The sequence below is a fragment of the Rhinopithecus bieti genome, unplaced genomic scaffold, assembly GCF_001698545.2.
Source record: "Rhinopithecus bieti isolate Rb0 unplaced genomic scaffold, ASM169854v2 scaffold_6907, whole genome shotgun sequence".
Classification (NCBI taxonomy): domain Eukaryota; kingdom Metazoa; phylum Chordata; class Mammalia; order Primates; family Cercopithecidae; genus Rhinopithecus; species Rhinopithecus bieti.
In genome coordinates, this window is record NW_016805647.1 from 4,538,305 (window position 1) to 4,559,581 (window position 21,277).

Genomic DNA, 21,277 nt, shown 5'->3' on the forward strand with positions numbered 1-21,277 from the left:
TGGTAAACATGTAAACAAAATGATATTGTAGATGTTGAATCACCGGCTACTTGAAATAACATTTTCAATTTCAAGTAACTCCACAGGCAAAGCAATAATAAATATCAGCAACTCAAATTTGCATAGCACTGTTTACCAAATGTTTAGTTTGTTCTTTTTCTTCTTCCTTTTTTTTTTTGTTGATTTGAGGTCTTGCTCTATTGCCCTGGCTGGAATGCAGTGGTGTGATCATAGCTCACTGCTCTAACTTTGTTTTGTTGTGTGTGTGTGTGTTTTTTTTTTTTTTGAGATGGAGTATTGCTCTGTCACCAGGCTGGAGTACAGTGGCACTATCTCAGCTCACTGCAACCTCCACCTCCTGGATTCCAGTGATTCTCCTGCCTCAGCCTCCCAAGTAGCTGGGAGTACAGGCACATGCCACCAGGCCCAGCTAATTTTTATATTTTTAGTAGAGATGGGGTTTTGCCATGTTGGCCACGATGGTCTCGATTTCTTGACCTAGTGATCTGCCCACCTCAGCCTCCCAAAGTGCTGGGATTACAGGCATGAGCCACCACGCCCAGACTTTTTTTTTTTTTGTTTTTTTGAGATGGAGTTTCGCTATTGTGGCCCAGGCTGGAGTGCAATGGCACCATCTTGGCTACTGCAACCTCCGCTTCCCAGGTTAAGCGATTCTCCTGCCTGAGCCTCCCTAGTAGCTGGGGCTACAGGCATGTACCACTGCGCCTGGCTAATTTTGTATTTTAGTAGAGATGGGGTTTCACTGTATTGGCCAGGCTGGTCTGGAATCCTGACCTCAGGTGATCCGCTTGCCTTGGCCTTCCAAAGTGCTGGGATTACAGGTGTGAGACACCGCGCCTGGCACTGCTATAACTTTGAACTCCTGAGTTCAAGCAGTCCTCCTGTCTCAAGTAGCTGGGACTATAGGCATGGAACACTGTGCTGGTGAGAGAATTTTTTTTAAATCCTCACAATAGCCTCATAAAATGGATATTATCACTTCACAGTTAAGAAAATAGGCCTAAGGTCTTAGAATAAGTAGCAGACCTGGAGTCTGAACATAGGTTTCTGCTTTCCTTGTCCAGAGGCATATCTACTACACAAAGCCATTTCCTTTAAGATGAGCAGGAGCTGTGGGGTTCAATCAGTAGGGAGTTTTTTGTTTGTTTGTTTGTTTGTTTTGAGATGGAGTCTCACTCTGTCACCCAGGCTCACGATCTTGGCTCACTGCAACCTCTGCCTCCTGTGTTCAAGCAATTCTCCTGCCTCAGCCTCCCGAGTAGCTGGGACTGACTATAAGTGCGTGCTACCACGCCTGGCTAATTTTTTGTATTTTTAGTAGAGACGGGGTTTCACTGTGTTAGCCAGGATGGTCTTGATCTCTTGACCTCATGATCCGCCAGCCTCAGCCTCCCACAGTGCTGGGATTACAGGCATGAGCCACTGCGCCAGGCCGGGAGTTTTTAACTTGTATGCCATTCATCCTTCATAGGAGTGTGCAACATTTTGATTAGGATATAAGATGTATTTTAGGATTCATATTGTAAATCATAGTGTTAATTCATAGTGGTATCTGTCAAGTGGAATGTTGAGCTGACTGGAAGCCACCTGATGTACTTTGGGGATAAAATTCGCTGCAGCTAAGAGATATTAATAGAATCTAATGTCAAGTTCGTATCAAAGACAGATAGTGTTTATTGGAACAAAGGGTAAACTTGGACTTGTGGAGAGCCCAGACAAAACAGTAAACTTCTTTGTTGTAACACACCAAAGGGTGACCAAATAGAAGGTGTGATCACTAGAAAGTTTTTTCACGTTTCCAAATTGGGGTTTTTAAAACCAATATTTGCATTTTAATAATTCCTTTTGGTGTGCTGCTGAAAATTTCCTATTCAGAAGTGTACCAGTAACTCAAAAACTATTGTACAACACTATCTTTTTTTTTTTTTTTTTTTTTTTTTTGAGACGGAGTCTGGCTCTGTCGCCCAGGCTGGAGTGCAATGGCTGGGTCTCAGCTCACTGCAAGCTCCGCCTCCCGGGTTTACGCCATTCTCCTGCCTCAGCCTCCCGAGTAGCTGGGACTACAGGCGCCCGCCACCTCGCCCGGCTAGTTTTTTGTATTTTTTTAGTAGAGATGGGGTTTCACTGTGTTAGCCAGGATGGTCTCGATCTCCTGACCTCGTGATCCGCCCGTCTCGGCCTCCCAAAGTGCTGGGATTACAGGCTTGAGCCACCGCGCCCGGCCTACAACACTATCTTAAATGTTCAATTGTCTCGTACCTTATACTGCTTTTGTCACCCCTTTGTCCTGCTTTAAACTGTAGGGTCATCCCAGGCAACACCTACCCAAGGTCAACCCTATAGCACCTACAGGGCAGTTCCTATTCAGAGAAAGTATTTGTTTTTGTAAACATTGAATAAGTGCTTTAAGCTTTGAGGTAAAACTACAACGGGGTTGTTAAAGGTATTGTGTCTATAGTGATAATTTCTTCATGTAGCCTAATATGCAGTGACTTGCTTCTGTAGCCATCTAGCATCTGAAGGTCCTGCCTGTCCTCTTGCTTCCCAGTGTTCTTTTTTTCTTTTTATTTGTTTCCTATGACACAGCCCCAGGAGGTCCTGAAAACACATGCCTTTCCATGATTCTTATGCAAGGTAGTTGTGGACTGGGAAGTCAGAATTACTTTCTGAGAGGATTACCTTCTTTGGGATTTCTCTTGGGTTTTGGTGAGGATTTCTACATGGCAATTCTGACAGAAGTGAGAAACATTTGTGCTTTATTTTCTGAGTCTTCTGAATGCTGGTTGTTTCACAAATTATAGAAATAAAAATATTATCATTCAGTAGTAAGAGTCTGAATTCAAGGAGGGACAGGTAATACAATCCCTATTTTCCAGGATGGAAAAACTGGAGGTACAGAAAGATTAAAGAGCTGTCTAGAGATCACACTGCAAGACACTGGGAATTGGATCTGGGTCTTCTAACTCATTTGTAGAGTCTGATATATTTCAGGAAGATGATACCGAAGGTCTTCTTTTCAGTCTGAGTCTTTTTCTTGGCTTGTAAATTCAAGGTACAATGCTGGGCCTTCAGTGACTGGATGAAACATTGTACTGAGAAAATTGAAGGCCCTTGCCAAACATGTACAATGATGGCCTGGAAATACAAACTACCAACTATATGCTAAGAGAAAAGAAACAAAGTGTTCTGTTTGGGTTTATAGAGAGGAAATGTCTCTAATGCCTCAGTTTTTCAAGTCCTGTGGAGAAGCAGTAGCCATACATAGGACACAGTTACTTTTGTGTTTGTTTAAATCTACAAGAGGAGAAGCAAATGATTTTTGGCAGTCTGACTAGTAAGCAAGCAGAATATGTGTCATCTTGTCATCTAATAGATGTGGAGCTCTTTGTTCTTTTTTTTTTTTTTAAATAGAAACGAGGTCTCGCTATGTTGCCCAGGCTGGTCTTGAACTCTTGGCCCCAAGTGATCCTCCTGCATTGGCCTCCCAAAGTGCTAGGATTACAGGCATGAGCTACCCCACCTGGCCTCTGTATTCTTTTTGTCTGCTTTGAGACATACTGTAAGAGCCGTGTTTGTACCAAAAGACAGTCTGATCAAGGGATATGGGATGCTTCGGGGAGGGATATGAAAGGAGAGATGGGATGGTGGATCACAGTGGCTTAATAAAATGTGAAATAAAAGGCTTGAAGACCTGTGTTTTTTTTTGTTTGTTTTTGTTTTTGTTTTTTTTCTTAAGACCTGTTAACCAGGAGAAATGGGGTCTATCTGGAAGCTATTTGACACGACTGACAAAGGCAGTCTTTTTTTTTGAAATGGAGTCTTGCTCTGTCACCCAGGCTGGAGTGCAGTGGCGTGATCTCGGCTCACTGCAAGCTAAGCCTGCCAAGTTCTAGCGATTCTTCTGCCTCAGCCTCCTGAGTAGCTGGGACTACAGGCGCATGCCACCACACCTGGCTAATTTTTTTATTTTTAGTAGAGATGGGGTTCCACCATGTTAGCCATGATGGTCTCGATCTCCTGACCTCAGGTGATCTGCCATCCTCAGCCTCCCAAAGTGTTGAGATTACAGGCATAAGCCGCCACACCCAGCCAAAGGCAGTCTTTTAGAAGGACTGAGACTTACAAGAGGCTAAAAAGGAAATCTCAAAATTTTCGACTTACCATTCATATATATATACACACACATATAAATAATGAATTTCTAGGTCCCTTGGTTCACTTCCATTGTAAATGAATTTAGTTTTCCTTTGGCTACAGTATTAAGCTGTGTATTTTGTACGTATGTGGTCATGTTTTTGCACCTACAGGGAGAACTTTGGAGTCAAATCTGTGTTATATAAGGAAGGAGAAGTGACTACTGGCCAAATAGGAAACCACAGGAGAGCACAAATGAGGCTTGCAGATTCAGATTCATGAGGATGAGTGCTACCCTGATGTTTCAGTGCCTGGGCCAGGGTGTTGGAGCAGCTCCACTTCAAAAAGAAATATATATTTGAGGAGTAAAAGTTACTTGGGGCATAAAGGAATTCACATATCTGCTCCAGTATGATTTAATGGAATTGGTTTTGTTTTTTTTTTTGTTTTTTTTTTTGAGACGGAGTCTCGCTCTGTCGCCCAGGCTGGAGTGCAGTGGCCGGATCTCAGCTCATTGCAAGCTCCGTCTCCTGGGTTCATGCCATTCTCTTCCCTCAGCCTCCCAAGTAGCTGGGACTACAGGCGCCCGCCACCTCGCCCGGCTGGTTTTTTGTATTTTTTTTAGTAGAGATGGGGTTTCACCATGTTAGCCAGGATGGTCTCGATCTCCTGACCTCGTGATCCGCCCGTCTCGGCCTCCCAAAGTGCTGGGATTACAGGCTCGAGCCACCGCACCCGGCCTGGTTTTGTTTTTTTGTGTAGTTTTGGATTCCTTGGAAACTTGAATCAGACCAGGACCCTGTTTGCCTCTTGATCCCTTTGGGGCTCTGCTTGTGAGTAGCAGCCTCCCTGTACCTCCCTCATTGTGGCAGTCATAGTTTAAGCCCTCACTACAGGAATGATCATCATAATTATACTACTGAAGATAATAGCAAGAATAATATACATGTCAGGCACTGTTCTAAAAGTTTGACAAATATTATCTAATATCCTCACCATAACCTTTTGATGTGGGTACTGTTACTGTCTCATCCCTACTAAAAATTACTTTCTTAAATCCTCATCTCCATGCTGTTTTATACTTTTCCCTCTAACTCTTATTTATTTATTCAGTCATCCTCCATCCCATTCTTTTCCTCTGTACCACTATGTACATTTTATCAAGCAGAGAAGTGGAAAGAATAATATTACTGACAAAAGAACAGTATGGGCAAAGTTAAGAACATGGTATGTTTTCAAGGAATGACCAGCAACTATCTGGCATAGAAGGTACTTGAGGGACAGTGGTAGGAGGTAAAACTAAAAATATAGACCCTGGGAACAAATTTTTGAGGCCCTCAAAAGTCATGCCATGAGGTTTGAGGTTTTAAAGAGGGAAGTGGTAGTAAATCTATTTCTTTTTTTTTTTTTTGAGACGGAGCCTTGCTCTGTCGCCCAGGCTGGAGTGCAGTGGCGCAATCTCGGCTCACTGCAACCTCCACATCCGGGTTTAAGCCAGTCTCCTGCCTTAGCCTCCTGAGTAGCTGGGATTACAGACGCATGCCACCACGCCTGGCTAATTTTTGTGTTTTTAGTAGAGACAAGGTTTCACCGTGTTGGTCAGGCTGGTCTCGAACTCCTGACCTCGTGATCTGCCTGCCTCAGGCTCCCAAAGGGCTGGAATTATAGGCGTGACCCACTGCACCTGGCCTGTAAATCTATTTTACGAAGTAACTGGGTGGAGAGTGGGTTAGAGAAGGAAAAACAGTTTAGGATTCTGTTACATTAACCTGGGTGAGAAAGGCTGGAGTTGGGCTTTGGCTGGAGAGAATAGGTAACCATTTTGTTATTTTGGAAACAGAACCAGTAGGATTTTGGTTATTGAATTGGAAGGACTATGAAAAAAAAATGAGAACAAAGCATTTTTACTGACAAATTTTACTCAGAAAAATGAGACATGCGGGGGCCGGGCACAGTGGCTCACACCTGTAATTCCAGCACTTTGGGAGACTGAGGCGGGCAGATCACCTGAGGTCAGAAGCTCGAGACCAGCCAGACCAACATGGAGAAACCCCATCTCCACTAAAAATACAAAAAAATTAGCCAAGCCTGGTGAGGCATGCCTGTAATCCCAGTTACTCAGGAGACTGAGGCAGGAGAATCACTTGAACCCGGGAGGCGGAGGTTGCAGTGAGCTGAGATCACGCCACTGCACTCCAGCCTGGGCAACAAGAGCGAAACTCCGTCTCAAAAAAAAAAAAAAGAAAAGAAAAATGAGACATGCTTATTAAAAAAATCCTGTAACACTGAGGAGTACAAAGACAATATAACCATAGTCTTAGCATCCTGGAGTAACCATTTTGGTTTACATCCTTCCAGACATTTGTATATATATTTAAGCACATGTGTCATGTGTATATATGTTATTACGTAAATTGACTCAGAGGTTAGATGCTATTCTATTTTAACAGTATGTTATGGATATCTTTATATGTTAATGTATATAGCTATATCAGTAGTCTCAACTTGGGGTGATTTGGCCTCCTAGGGGACATTTGGCAATCCCTGGAGACATTTTTGGTTCTAATAATTGGGGAGGTGCATTCCTGGCATCTAATGGGTAGAGGCCAGAGACATTGCTAACATTCTAGTGGGCACAGGACAACTTCCCATGACAGAATTATTTGGCCCCAAATATTAATTGTACTGAGGTTAAGAAACTGTCCTATATTATTGTTTTTATAATTTTTTTATTTATTGATTGATTGAGACAGGGTCTCACTATGTTACCCAGGCTGGTTTCAAACTCCTGGGCTCAAGCAGTCGTCCCACCTCACCTCCCAAGTAGCTGAGATTACAGGTGTAATTTTGATTTTGAAATAGTTGTAGATTTTATTTTGTTTTATTTTTTTGAGACAGTTTCCCTCTGGTTGCCCATGCTGGAGTGCGATGGTGTGATCTCGGCTCACTGCAACCTCCACCTCCAGAGTTCAAGTGATTCTCTGCCTCAGCCTCCTGAGTAGCTGGGACTACAGGCATACGCCACCACGCCCAGCTTATTTTGTATTTTTAGTAGAGATGGGATTTCTCCATGTAGGTCAGGCTGGTCTCAAACTCCCGACCTCAGGTGATCCATCTGCCTCGGCCTCCCAAAGTGCTGGGATTACAAGGCGTGAGCCACTGCACCTGGCCCGAAATAATTGTAGATTTACACAAGAGTTTCAAAGATAGTACCAAGAGTTCCTGTATACCCTTCATCTACTTTGTCCTAATGTTAATATCTTACATCATCATGGTACATTTATTAAAACTAAGAAATTGATATAGGTACAATACTATTAACCAAATTGTAGTCTTAGATTTCACCAGTTTTTTCATTCATGTTCCTTTTCCATTTCAGGATTCAGTTTAGGATACCATACTACAGTTAGTCATCATGTATCCTTAGTCTCATCTAATCTTTGACAGTTTTCAGTCTTTCTTTGTCTTTTATGACCTTGATAGTTTTGAAGGGTACTGGTCAGCTCTTTGGTAGATGTCTCTCCATTTGGGTTTTGGTTTCTCATGATTAGACTTGGCATTATGGATTTTGGGAAAGTATACCACAGAAGTAAAGTACCCTTCTCACTGGATCACATCAAAGTATGATATCAACATAGTATTAGCATGGCTTATTATTGGTGATGGTAACTTTTGATCATTTGGTTGAGATTGTGTACACGTTTCTTCACTGAAAAAGTCACGATTTTTCCCTTTTCGTGTTATTTTCTTTTCCATTTCCATAAAATGACAGTACCTAGTCATATTTGTTGGAAATCAGTTGCCAAGTCTGGCCCACTCTGAATAGAAGAAGAATTAAGCTTCACTTCCAGGAGGAAAGCATATCAAAGAATTTGTGGACATATGTTAAAAGCACCACAGTAATTAATAAATATTTTAGGGGAGATACTCTCAGGCTATGCAGATGTCCTATTTCTCCTTAAAGTTTCACCCTCTGATTTTAGCATTCATCGGTCTTTCCCTGTCTTTGTTTTCTTCCTTTCTTCCTTTTCCTTCTCCCTTCCTTCCTTCCTTCCTTCCTTCCTTCCTTCCTTCCTTCCTTCCTTCCTTCCTTCCTTTTTTCCTTCCTTCTTTCCTTCCTTCCTTCCTTCCTTTCTTCCTTCCTTCCTTCCCTCTCTCTCTCTGTGTTTGTGTGTGTGTGTGTGTGTGTGTGTGTTTAGTACTTCCTGTCTGGTACTACAAGATGCTTCTAGTCCCTTTCAGTGGAAAGAGCTAGGAAATGTATGTATGTATATTAATCTATTTATACACACATCTATATTTATTTCTATGTATGTATATTAAAATAAGCATGGGTTTATACTGGTATCTCTGACTCTAATCCAGCACCACAAGATTCATTCTTGTCTTCCCCCCTTGCTTATTTGTGACTTCTTTGTAAGAAATTTAGCTCTCATTCTCTACAGTGTATTTACTTATTTGTGTAACCTGTAGTTTCAGTGATTACTCCTGTGAGAAACAGATTTACCAACTAGAGTACAATGTTTGCCTACAGTTTGTTTGTTTGTTTTTATCCTTACAGTATCCAGTAGTAACATTGTTTTATGAAGCTACTTAGATCAGCTCCTTTTGTTTTCCTCCCTGAGGTTATATCAGACGTTTGTTATGCAGTTAGATTTCGTTTGTTGTAGTCTGCAGTCTATCCTGGGTTCCCAGATATTCTGGTTATTTTTAAAAATTTGCATACAGTGGGCAGCTGCAGTGGTTCACACCTCTAATCCCAGCACTTTGGGATGCCAAGGAGGACGATTGCTTGAGCCTAAAAGTTTGAGATCAGCTTGGGTAACATAGTGAGAGCCCATCTCTACAAAAAAAAAAAAAAGAATTAGCCAGGCATGGTGGGCTAATGACCTGTAGTCCCAGCAGGAGGATCGCTTGAGCCAGGGAGGTCAAGGCTGCAGTGAGTCATGATGGGGCCACTGCACTCTAGCCTGGACAACAAAGTGAGACTCTGTCTCAAAAAAACATTTTTAAAATTTTTTGCATACATACAGTAAAGTGTACTCTTTATAATGTTTAGTTGTATGGATTTTGACAGATGCATAGAGTCAGATATATACCCCACAGTACCATACTGAATAGTTCTATCACCCTAAAAAATCCCTTATAATGGCCCCTTTATAGTCAACCCCTCTATCTCCCCCAATCTCTGGCAATGACTTACATGTTTTCCATCACTATCGTTTTGCCTTTTCCAGAATGTCTTAAAATGGAATCATGCAATATGTAACCTTTGAGGTTTGGCTTTTTTCACTTAGCAAAATACATTTTTTTTTAAAGATAGATAGATAGATAGATGTTTGGCTTTTTTCACTTAGCAAAATACATTTTTTTTTAAAGATAGATAGATAGATAGATAGATTGATTGATTGATTGATTGATTGATTGATTTGAGACAGGGTCTCACTCTGTTGCCCAGGGTGGGGTGCAGTGGCACTATCTCAGCTCACTGCAGCGTCAACGTCCTAGGCTCAAGCAATCCCCCCACCTCAGCCCCCCAAGTAGCCGGGACTGTAGGCGTGTGCCACACCACACCTGGCTAATTTTTGTATTTTTTTGTAGAGACAGGGTTTCACCATGTTGCCCAGGCCCGTCTGGAACTCCTGAGTTCAAGCAATCCACCTGCCTTGGGCTAGGATTATAGGCATGAGCCACTGCGCCTGGCCAGCAAAATACGTTTAAAATTCTTCCATGTTGTTGCATGCGTCCAGTGCTCTTTATTGCTGAGTAGTATTTCATTGTTTGGATGTACCGTAGTTTGTCTATTCACCTTTTTTTTTTTTATTCGAGACAGAGTTTCGCCCTTGTTGCCCAGGCTGGAGTGCAGTGGTGCGATCTCGGCTCACTGCAACCTCCGCCTCCTGGGTTCAAGGGATTCTCCTGCCTCAGCCTCCTGACTAGCTGGGATTACACATGCCTGCCACCGCGCCCAGCTAATTTTTATATTTTTAGTAGAGATTGGGTTTTGCCATGTTGGCCAGGATGGTCTGGAACTCCTGACCTCAGGTGATCCACCCGCCTCGGCCTCCTAAAGTGCTGGGATTAACAGGCGTGAGCCACCATGCCCAGCCAATGTTGAGCTTCTTTTCATATCTTTATTTGCCATCTGTCTATCCTTGGTGAACTGTCTGTCAGATCTTCCGCCCACAGGAGTGGGGTTGTTTTCTTATTGTTGAATTTTAAGAGTTTTTTTTTTTTTTTTTGAGAGGAAGTTTTGCTCTTGTCGCCCAGGCTGGAGTGTAATGGCATGATCTCGGCTTACTGCAACCTTCACCTCCCGGGTTCAAGCAATTCTCCTGCCTCAGCCTCCTGAGTAGCTGGGATTATAGGCGCCTGCCACCACGCCTGGCTAATTTTTTGTATTTTTAGTAGAGACGGGGTTTCACCATGTTGGGCAGGCTAGTCTCGAACTCCTGACCTCAGGTGATCCACCTAACTTGGCCTCCCAAAGTGCAGGGATTACAAGCATGAGCCACCGTGCCTGGCCAAGAGTTCTTTATGTATATCCTGGGTACAAATCCTTTATCAGTATGTTATTCACAAATATTTTCTCCCAATCTGTGGCTTATTTTTTCATTCTCTTCACACTATCTTTCACAGAGCAAAAGTTCTACATTTTTATAATGCCCTATTTAATTTATCTTTTTTTCTTTTATGAATTGTATCTTTGAAGTCATTTTAAAAACTCATTGTCAAGCCCAGGGTCATGCAAGTTTTCTGTTCTTTTCTTTTCTTTTTTTTTTTTTTGAGTCGGAGTCTCGCAGTGTTGCATGGGCTGAAGTGCAATGGCATGATCTCAGCTCACTTCAACCTCCGTCTCCTGTGTTCAAGAGATTCTCCTGCCTTAGCCTCCCAAGTAGCTGGGATTACAGGCGCCCATCACCATGCCTGGCTAATTTTTTTTTTTTTTGTATTTTTAGTAGAGGTGGGGTTTCACTATGTTGGCAGGCTGGTCTTGAACTCCTGACCTTGGGATCCACCTGCCTCGACCTCCCAAAATGCTGGGATTACAGGCCTGAGCCACTGTACCTGGCAAAATTTTCTTTTTTTTAAAAAAGAAGTTTTATAATTTTTATAACTTTATAAGTTTTTATAAGTTTTATAATTTTGCATTGTACATTTAAGTCCGTGATCAATGTTGAATTAACTTTTGTATAATGTGGTATATCAGATACATACTGATATTCATTTGTAACACCTTTTTTGAAATACTATCTTTTCTCCATTGAATTACCTTTGCACCTTTGTCAAAAATCAGTTGATTATATTTGTGAGCCTGTTTCTGGTATCTCTGTTGTGTTCCATTGATCTGTGTGTCTGCTCTTTCACAAATACCACATTGTCTTGATTGTTGTAGCTTTATAATACATCTTGAAATTGAACAATGTTAGCTCTCCAGCTTATCTACATTATTGTTTTAATCCCTGTTATAGATGCATCATGATTTGCTTAACCAGTTTTCCACTGAAGGACATTTGAAGTGTTCAGTTTCTTGCTGTTATAAATGATGCAGAGATGAACATCTCTGCACTTACATATTTTTGCCCTTATATGATTCTCTCCTCAGGGTAAATTTCTAGAATGATATTGTTGGTTGAGGGGCTACACACATGGCTTTTTTTTTCCATCTTCTTCCACTTCAACAGCTTTAGTAGGGGGCATATTTTGTATTATTGTTCTTATTGAGGTTAAAATCACCTAACATTAACTATTTAAAAATGAACAATTCAGTGACATAGTACAATCACAAGGTACTACAACCACCACATCTATTTAGTTGCAAAATAATCACCCCAAAAAGAAAATTGCATACTCATTAAGCAGTTACTCCCCATTTCTCCTTCTGTGCAGCCTCTGGAAACCTCCAGTCTGCTTTCTCTCTATATAGATTTACCTATTCTGGGTTATTCTTTTTTTTTTTTTTTTTTTTTTTTTTTTTTTTTTTTTTTTTTTTTTTGAGACGGAGTCTTGCTCTGTCGCCCAGGCTGGAGTGCAGTGGTGCGATTTCAGCTCACTGCAAGCTCCGCCTCCCGGGTTCACGCCATTCTCCTGCCTCAGCCTCCCAAGTAGCTGGGACTGCAGGTGTCTGCCACCACGCCCAGTGAATTTTTTTTGTATTTTTAGTAGAGACGGGGTTTCACAGTGTTAGCTAAGATGGTCTTGATCTCCTGACCTGGTGATCTGCCCGCCTCAGCCTCCTAAAAGTGCTGAGATTATAGGTGTGAGCCACTGCACTCGGTCTATTCTGGGTTATTTCATATAAATGGGATCAGACAATGTGTGACCTTTTGTGTCTGGCTGCTGCTGCTGCCTTTTTTTTTTTTTTTTTTTTTTTTTAATATAGAGGTGGAGTCTTGCCATGTGGCCAAGGCTGGTTCCAAACTCCTGGGCTCAAGTGATCATCTGACCTCTGCCTCCCAAAGTGCTGGGATTACAGGCGTGAGCCACCATGCCTGGGCTGTGTCTGACTTCTTTTACTTACATTAGCTGTAGCATGTATTGGTACTTTATTCCTTTTAATATTTGAATAATTTTCCATTGTGTATATATACTATAGTTAGTTAACCTGTGGCTAGACATTAGCACCTTTAGGCTACTGTAAATAACACTACGATGAACACGAATGTACATGTTTGTTTTAGTACCTGTTTTGAATTATTTGGGGTATATACCAGGGAGTGGAATTGCTACATCATATGGTAATTCTGTATTTAACTTTTTAAGGAACTGCCATATTGTTTTTCACAGTAGCTATACCATTTTACATTTCCACCAGCAAAGTACAAGGGTACCAAATGTCTCCCTATCTATTCTAACACTTACTGTTTTCCTTTTTAAAAAATTATAACCATCCTAGTGGGTATGAAAGTGGTATCTTACTGTGGTTTTGATTTGTATTTCCCTAATGACTAACGATTTTGAACATTTTCTGGTGTGTTTATTGACCATTTGTATCTTCTTTGGAAAAATATCTGTTCAAAGTCCTTTGCTCATTTTACACTTGAGTTGTTTTTTTGTTGTTGAGTTGTACACATTATATTTTGAAAGATATTGCCGTACTACTTTGGAGACCATGAAACAGACATACCAGTAGGATGTCTGTTTCACCTCACACGTGCAGTTCTGTGTATTCCCTGTCTTTTTCATCATTGTCAATCTGGTAAGTAAGAAATGGATTTCTTTTTAATTTCATTTCCTAGGGAGGTTAATTATCTTTTCAAGGATATACTGGCTATTTGTGTTTCTCCTTAATTTTATTTTTGTAGGGATGTTGTCCCTTTGTTACCGGGGTGGTCTTGAACTCCTGGCCTCAGTCGATCCTTACACCTTGGCCTTACAAAGCACTGGGATTACAGATGTGAGCCACTTTACCTAGCTTGGCCATTTGTGTTTTTCTTTTTTTGTGTCTTCTGTTTGCTCTGCCTTTTATTTATTTTTTTTCTTTGAGACAGGGTCTTATTCTGTTTCCCAGGCTGGAGTGCTGTGGTGCGATCTCTGCTCACTGCAGCCTCCACTTCCTGGGCTCAAGCGGTCGTTCCACCTCAGCCTACCGAGTAGCTGGGACTACAGTTGTGTGCCACCACACCTAATTTTTTTTTTTTTTTTTTTTTTGAGACAGAGTCTTGCTCTGTCGCCCAGGCTGGAGTGCAGTGGTGTGGTCTCGGCTCACGGCAGCCTCTCCCTCCTGGGTTCAAGCAATTCTCCTGCCTCAGCCTCTCAAGTAGCTGGGATTACAGGCACGTGCTGCCACAGCCGGCTAATTTTTGTATTTTTAGTAGAGACAGGGTTTCACCATGTTGGCCAGGATGGACACCTAACTAATTTTTGTTTGTTTGTTTCTGTAGAGATGGGGTTTTGCCATGTTGCCCATGCTGGTCGTAAACTCCTGAGCTCAAGCGATCTGCCTATCTTGGCCTCCCAAAATATTGGGATTATAGGCGTGAGGCACCATTCCTGGCCAGCCTTTCAAAAAATATATGTATAGACCAACCTAACCAACATAGAGAATCCCTGTCTCTACTAAAAATATAAAAATTAGCTGTGCGTGGTGGCGCATGCCTGTAATCTCAGCTACTTGGGAGGCTGAGGCAAGAGAATCACTTGAACCCAGGAGGCGGAGGTTGCAGTGAGCTGATATCGCACCATTGTACTCCAGCCTGGGCAACAAGAGCGAAACTCCATTTCAAAAAAACAAACACACAAACAAACAAAATATATATAGAGAGAGAGACAGAGACAGACAGACAGAAGGTCTCACTCTGTTGCCCAGGCTGGTCTCAAACTCCTGAGTGCAAGCAGTCTTCTCACATCAGCCTCCCAAAGTGTTGGCATTATAGGTGTGAGCCACCACACCTGGCCTACAAATTAGTTTTTTAGTATTCTTTTTGAAAGAGTTCATGTCTGCCAGGTGTGGTGACTCATGCCTGTAATTCCAGCAATTTGGGAGATGGAGGTGGGAGGATCTCTTGAGCTCAGGAGTTCGAGACCAGCCTGGACAATGTAGGAATAAAAATTTAAAAATGGGGCCAGGCGTGGTGGCTCATACCTGTAATCCCAGCACTTTGGGAGGCCCAGGTGGGCAGATCACCTGAGGTCAGGAGTTCGAGACCAGCCTGCCCAACATGGCGAAACCCCATCTTTACTAAAAATACAAAAAATTAGTTGGGTGTGGTGGTGGGCACCCGTAATCCCAGCTAGTCAGGAGGCTGAGGCAGGAGAATTGCTTGAATCTGAGAAGCGGAGGTTGCAGTGAGCCGAGATTGTGCCACTGCACTCCAGCCTAGGCAACAAGAGCAAAACTCAGTCTCAAAAAGAAAAAAAAAAATTTAAAAAATGGGCCCGGCATGGTGGCTCATGCCTGTAATCCCAGCACTTTGGGAGGCCGAGGCGGGTGGATCACCTGAGGTCGGCAGTTTGAGACAAGCCTGGCTAACATGGCGAAACCCAATCTCTACTAAAAATTCAAAAATTAGCTGGGCGTGGTGGTGGGCACCTATAATCCCAGCTACTCGGGAAGCTGAGGCAGGAGAATCACTTGAACCTGGGAGGCGGAAGTTGCAGTGAGCTGAGATCATCCCACCGCACTCCACTCTGGGTGACAGAGTGAGAAAAAAAAAATTAAAAATTAGCCGAGCATGGGTGTGGTGTGGTGGTGCACACCTGTAGTCCCTGCTACTTGGTAGGCTGAGGTGGGGTGATCACTTTAGTCCAATTTAGATCAATTTAGTCGACAGAGCAACATACCATCTCAGAAAAAAAAGTCATTGATTGCTAGTGTTGCTAGTGTAAATGAACACATACCCAGGGCTTTCATGCCTTTTTTGCCCCTGTTGCTCTTCCCTATGTACTTGTAGATAATTGGAGGTTAAGTGTGGGGTCCTGTGTTATCCAGGCATAGTTAGGTCTGGATATGTTTAGTTAGCTACTCAATTTCCTTGCCTTTTCTTTTCTTTTTTTTTTCTTTTTCTTTTTTTGGTTTACTTCTCACTACTTAACACAGTACTTGTGATAGTGGTTTTCTTTTTTTTCTGGTTTTTAAGAGACAGGGTCGTGCTCTGTTGCCCAGGCTGGAGTGCGGTGGTGCGAGCTCAGCTGACTGCAGCTGTAACTTCCCAGGCTCAAGCGATTCTCCAACCTCAGCTTCCCAAGTAGCTGGGACCACAGGCGTGTGCCAGCAGGCCCAGCTAATTTTTTAATTTTTTTATGGAGACAGAGTTTCATCATGTTGCCGAGGCTGGTTTCTAACTCCTAGGCTCAAGTGATCCACCCACCTCAGCTTCCCAAAGTGTTGGGTTTACAGGCATGAGCTACCCCCACACCAGCCATCTAACAGTGGTTTTCAACCCCAGCTTCATATTAGAATCACCTGGAGAGCATTAAAAAATACTGATGCCCACTTTGGGAGGCCGAGGCAGGCAGATCATGAGTTCAAGAGATCGAGACCATCCTGGCTAACTTGGTGAAACCCCCCGTCTCTACTAAAAATACAAAAATTAGCTGGGCACGGTGGTGCGCGCCTGTAGTCCCAGCTATTCGGGAGGCTGAGGCAGGAGAATCGCTTGAACCCGGGAGGCGGAAGTTGCAGTGAGCCGAGATCGTGTCGCTGCACTCCAGCCTGGTGACACAGCGAGATTCCGTCTCAAAAAGAAAAAAAAAAAAAGAAAAACAAAATAGTGATGCCTAGGCCTGTACTTAGTGAGGGTCTATTGATTAGATTATTTGTCTAACTCGAAGATGCTACTAGTCTCCTAATTTATAGTCTGTCTTTGTTTGTTTGTTTTGAGACAGAATCTCGCTCTATCACCCAGGCTGGAGTGTAGTGGCACGATCTTGGCTCACTGCAACCTCCTGGGTTCAAGCAATTCTTGTGCCTCAGCCTCCTCAGTAGCTGGGACTACAGGCGCATACCACCACACTCAGCTAATTTTTTGTATTTTAAGTAGAGACAGGGTTTCACTATGTTGGCCAACCTGGTCTTTAACTCCTGGCCTTAAGTGATCTGCCTGCCTCAGCCTCCCTAATGCTGGGATTACAGACATGAACCACCGCATCTGGCCTATAGTCTGTCTTTAAGGTCTTCATTTAGTCTGGTAGGCAGTTACATTTTTTTGGGAAAACTGGGTTTTAGTTCCAGCTGTACCACTCACTCACTGTATATATAACCTAGGACAAGTTACTGACCCTCTCTAGGCCTTAGTTTCCTCTTTGGTTGTATTAAGCAGGGAAGACTCATTGGATTAGATCAGGGATTAGAAACTTTTTCAATCAAGAGATAGATAGTAAATATTTTAGGCTTTATGGGCCATACATTATCTGTCTTGGTGTCTAAAGCTCCTTTCAGCACTGGTATTTTGTGTTTCTTTTAGGCCCTAGCCAGGGTGACGAGCAAAACTCTCACAAAGAGCCAAGGAAAATCTTGTTTAACCACTACCAATTAAATATAAATAATGTCAAGCACTTACATAGTGCTTATCTGCCTGGCATCATTCTAAACATTTTGCATGCACTAACACTAATCTTCAAATAACCCAATAAGGAGTGTAGGTGCTCCTATTATCCCCATTTTACAGATGAGGACACTTGAAGCAATGAAAAATTAGGTATTTAAATAATCTGCTAAGTGAAGGCCACTGCTGGATGGTAGAGGCAAAATTTGAACCTAGATGGTCCACTCCATTATCCTATATTATCTCCTCATAACTTAGATATGCACCTCCAAATACTGAAGTACCTCAGCTATCATATACTATTTGAGGTATCCTGAGATAAAATATCACTGAAATCATCAAAGATGGGCCAATCTTGAGGCTGTAAAGATGGCCAAAGAATGGAAACTTTATTATGAACCTTATTTTCCCTCTTAAGCCCTTTGTTTGTGTGTCAGCATTATGGTCACATGGTGTTGTCTGTGTGTATATTTGTAGCTTTCTCTCTTGCCTACTCTTCAGAACCTTGAATGGCTGGGCACAGTGGCTCACACCTGTAATCCAAGCACTTGGGGAGGCCGAGGTAGGCGGATCATGAGGTCAGGAGATCGAGATCATCCTAACATGGTGAGACCCCATCTCTACTAAAAATACAAAAAAATTAGCCAGGCTTGGTGGCAGGCTCTTCTAGTCCCAGCTGCTTGGGAAGCTGAGGCAGGAGAATGGCGTGAACCCGGGAGGCGGAGCTTGCAGTGAGCCAAGATGGAGTCACTGCACTCCAGGCTGGGCAACAGAGTGAGACTCCGTCTCAAAAAAAAAAAAAAAAAGAATCTTGAAGGGGTTCAGTGTGTAGTAACTGTCTTTTCCTCAGTTTCTGGAATTTAATTTCACCTCAGGAGGAATTCATTACTTGAAGCAAACAAACACACCAGAGTCAAATGGGGATAAAAATTCTCCTAAGTGGCAGCAGAAATAGCTTGGGTTATAGGCAGAGCAGCCTGGCATTAGTCCTGTCTCTGCTTCCAGCCAGTTATATGGCCAGGGGAGCCTGAGTATTCTCGAATATAAAATGTTGGGTGTTTGGACTGGGTGGATGTTCTGAATTTCCTTATAACCATGCTTCTCCAGTGTTTGTTTGCAGGTGGACTCCAAGCAGCCATTGCAGAAGTTCTGTGTTGCAGTTTTTCATGTTTTAACTTAAAAATGTGAGCCAATTTTGCATTCTCTGCGCTAATGTTTGTTTAGATGTAAAAATGTTGCAATTTTTTTTTTTTTACTACCTAGTAAGATTGATACTTCAGAAGAATGTATCACATGTATGTTATATATGTCTCAGTTTGAAAACTATGGCCTTGGCCAGGCGCAGTGGCTCACGCCTGTAATCCCAGCACTTTGGGAGGCTGAGGTGGGCGGATCGCCTGAGGTCGGGAGTTTGAGACCAGCCTGACCAACGTGGAGAAACCCCCTCTCTACTAAAAATAACTAGCTGGGCATGGTGGTGGACGCCTATAATCCCAGCCACTCAGGAGGCTGAGGCAGGAGAATCCACTTGAACCCAGGAGGTGGAGGTTGCGGCGAGCCGAGATTGCACCACTGCACTCCAGCCTGGGCAACAAGAGCGAAACTCCATCTCAAAAAAAAAAAAAGGCAGAAAACTGTGGCCTTATATGAGGTCCCTTTTCCCTTAAAGAGAAGAGCCGTAGGAAGGAATAAAAGCCGTAATCTGCACTATAAATTCCAAACCATGAGTCTCATCACACTGACTCAACAGATCAGGCACAGATTCTTCTGCTTTTTAATTTAATTTAATTTTATTTTAATTTATTTTGTTTTATTTTTTGAGACAGTGTCTTGCTTTGTCGCCCAGGCTGGAGTGCAGTTGTGCAATCATGGCTCACAGCAGCCCTGACCCTCCTGGCTCAAGCAATCCTCCCACCTCAGTCTCCTGAGTAGCAGAACTATAGGCACATGCCACCACACCTGGCTGATTAAAACTGTTTTTTTGTTTTTGTTTTTGTTATTTTTTGTAGAGATGGGGTCTTTGTGTTGCCCAGGCTGGTTTCAAACTCCTCAGCTCAAGCGATCCTCCTATCTTGGCCTCCCAAGGTGTTGGGATTTCAGGTGTGAGCCACTGTGCCTGGCCTTCTGCTTTCTGAGCATCTTAATGTGTCCAGTTTATTCAGCATATCTACAGTTGAATTTCTGCCAGAGTTAAAAAGAGTAATTGCCCTGATGTTCCTGCAGCAAACTTATTAGTCCTAACCCACTGAAGTTATGTTAAAAAAAAGTTTTCTTTTAATTAAAAAAGTAAAGTTAGTCAAGAAATCAGCCTTTCCCCTACTGTTCAAAATCTCTTCAGTTGAATTTGTTTAAAGGAAAATCAACTTCTCAGTGAGTGTCAACATCTTAATTTTTCCTTTCATCTGCATATGCTAAACCCATCTTTTCTCCTGAAGCTTGAACTATTAAAACTAGAAGAAATTAGCTGGGCGTGGTAACAGGTGCCTATAATCCCAGCTATTTGGGAGGCTCAGGCAGGAGAATCTCTTGAATCTGGAAGGGGGAGGTTGCAGTGAGCCAAAATCATGCCACTGCACTCCAGCCTGGGAGACAAAGACTCCGTATGAAAAAAAAAAAAAAAAAAAGGAACAAGAAGAGATGTTAGATGTGAGAAACTTGAGGTTCCAGAAGAAAAACTTGACTGACTTCCTTCCTTCCTCCTTCTCTCCCTCCCTCTCTCCCTCTTCCCTTTTCTTTCTTTTTTCTTCCCTTTCTTCCCTTTCTTTCCTCCCGTTCTTTTCCTTTTTCTTTCTTCTTCCTTTCCTTCCTTCCCTCCCTTCCTTCCTTTCTTTTTCTTTTCTTTCCATTCTTTATCACTCTCTTTTCTTTCCTTTCCTCCTTTCCTTCCTTTCTTTCTTGTCTTGTGCTGCCCAGGCTGGAGTGTAGTCGTGCAATTATGGCCCACTGCAGCTCGACCTCTTGGGCTCAAATGACCCTCCCATCTTAGCCTCCTGAGTAGTTGGGACTACGGGTGCGCACCACCATGCCTGACTAATTTTCTTGTTTTGTTTTTTTTTTTTTTTGTAGAGACAGAGTCTCACAATGTTGTCTTGAACACTAGGCTCAAGTGATCCGCCTGCCTCAGCCACCCACGGTGCTGGGATTGCAGGCGTGAGCCACCATGCCTGACGAGAATCCTTACTGTTAACCACTTTTCTATATGCTATGTGTCTCTTGATGATGGAATGTCCACTAGACAGTTGAATATACAGGTCTGGCACCACAAAAAGAGAACTGGATTGTGGATATGGATTTTGAGAGTTATCAACACAACAGTGGTTGTAGAAGCCATGGGTGTTACTCAGAGAAAGTTCATAATACAAAAAGGCAGATGGATGCCATAAAGACTGCCATTTCTCAGTATTGTTTCTGACAGATACTGCTAATAGATCAGTGGCTGGCCTTAGTAAAGTAGATGGAGGAAGGTCTAGTGGGATAGGAAGAAAAACCTGGAAAGAATGGTGCCCTTGAAGCCCCAAAGGGGAGTGATTTATGAAGGAGAGAGAGCTCAGTAGTATCAGATTGTTGCTTTTTCCATTACTTGTTTTGAGAGCTTTGTAGAAAAGTGTTATATTTGGCAGTCAGGGTTCATTAATGATCTCAGTGAGATATCCATAGGGCAGTGGAGGGCAGCAAGCAGTGGATGATTATACTGAGCCATAATCCAAGGTTGTGGTTTTCAAGGCAGGTGTAATCTATTGAGGCAAGAAAGTGATTGAAGGACTTCAGGATCTAATTTGAAATGGGAAGGATATAAGTGAAAAGGTGGAAGATAACTTACAGGGAAGGAACCAACCAGGGGTGGGGGCAGCTTTTCCTTTTGCTTGTAGACAGCTATGTTGGGACATCACAGCCAGCACTCAGAGCTCTGGGATTTGCCCACTGCCACGGACATTGCTGCTGATTAGCACACTCAGGACCACCCTACAGCAAGGCAGCCCAAAGGGATGGAGGCTTAAAAGGATGGGATCTTTGGCTGTACACTTAAAAAACTGGGGGGAGTATCTGCAAGGTGAAATTTCTTTAGATCAGGGTTTCTCAATTTCAGGACTATTGACATTTTGGGGCCGGGAAAAATTTTTTTTTTTTTTTTTTTT

General features: G+C 42.7%; 1 protein-coding gene across 3 annotated transcripts in view; it reads left to right on the forward strand.

Annotated features, from left to right (window-relative positions):
* TRIT1 (tRNA isopentenyltransferase 1) overlaps positions 1-21,277 on the forward strand; it is a 52,086-nt gene that overhangs the window by 3,356 nt on the left and 27,453 nt on the right. The window contains exon 1 of one of the 3 annotated variants that reach the window (XM_017873348.1): positions 18,145-18,325. The exons of the other annotated variants lie outside the window; for them this stretch is intronic. The gene's annotated coding sequence lies outside the window, so the exon portion shown is untranslated. Of the gene's footprint in view, positions 1-18,144; positions 18,326-21,277 lie in introns of those variants that run through there. 3 annotated transcript variants of the gene reach the window in all.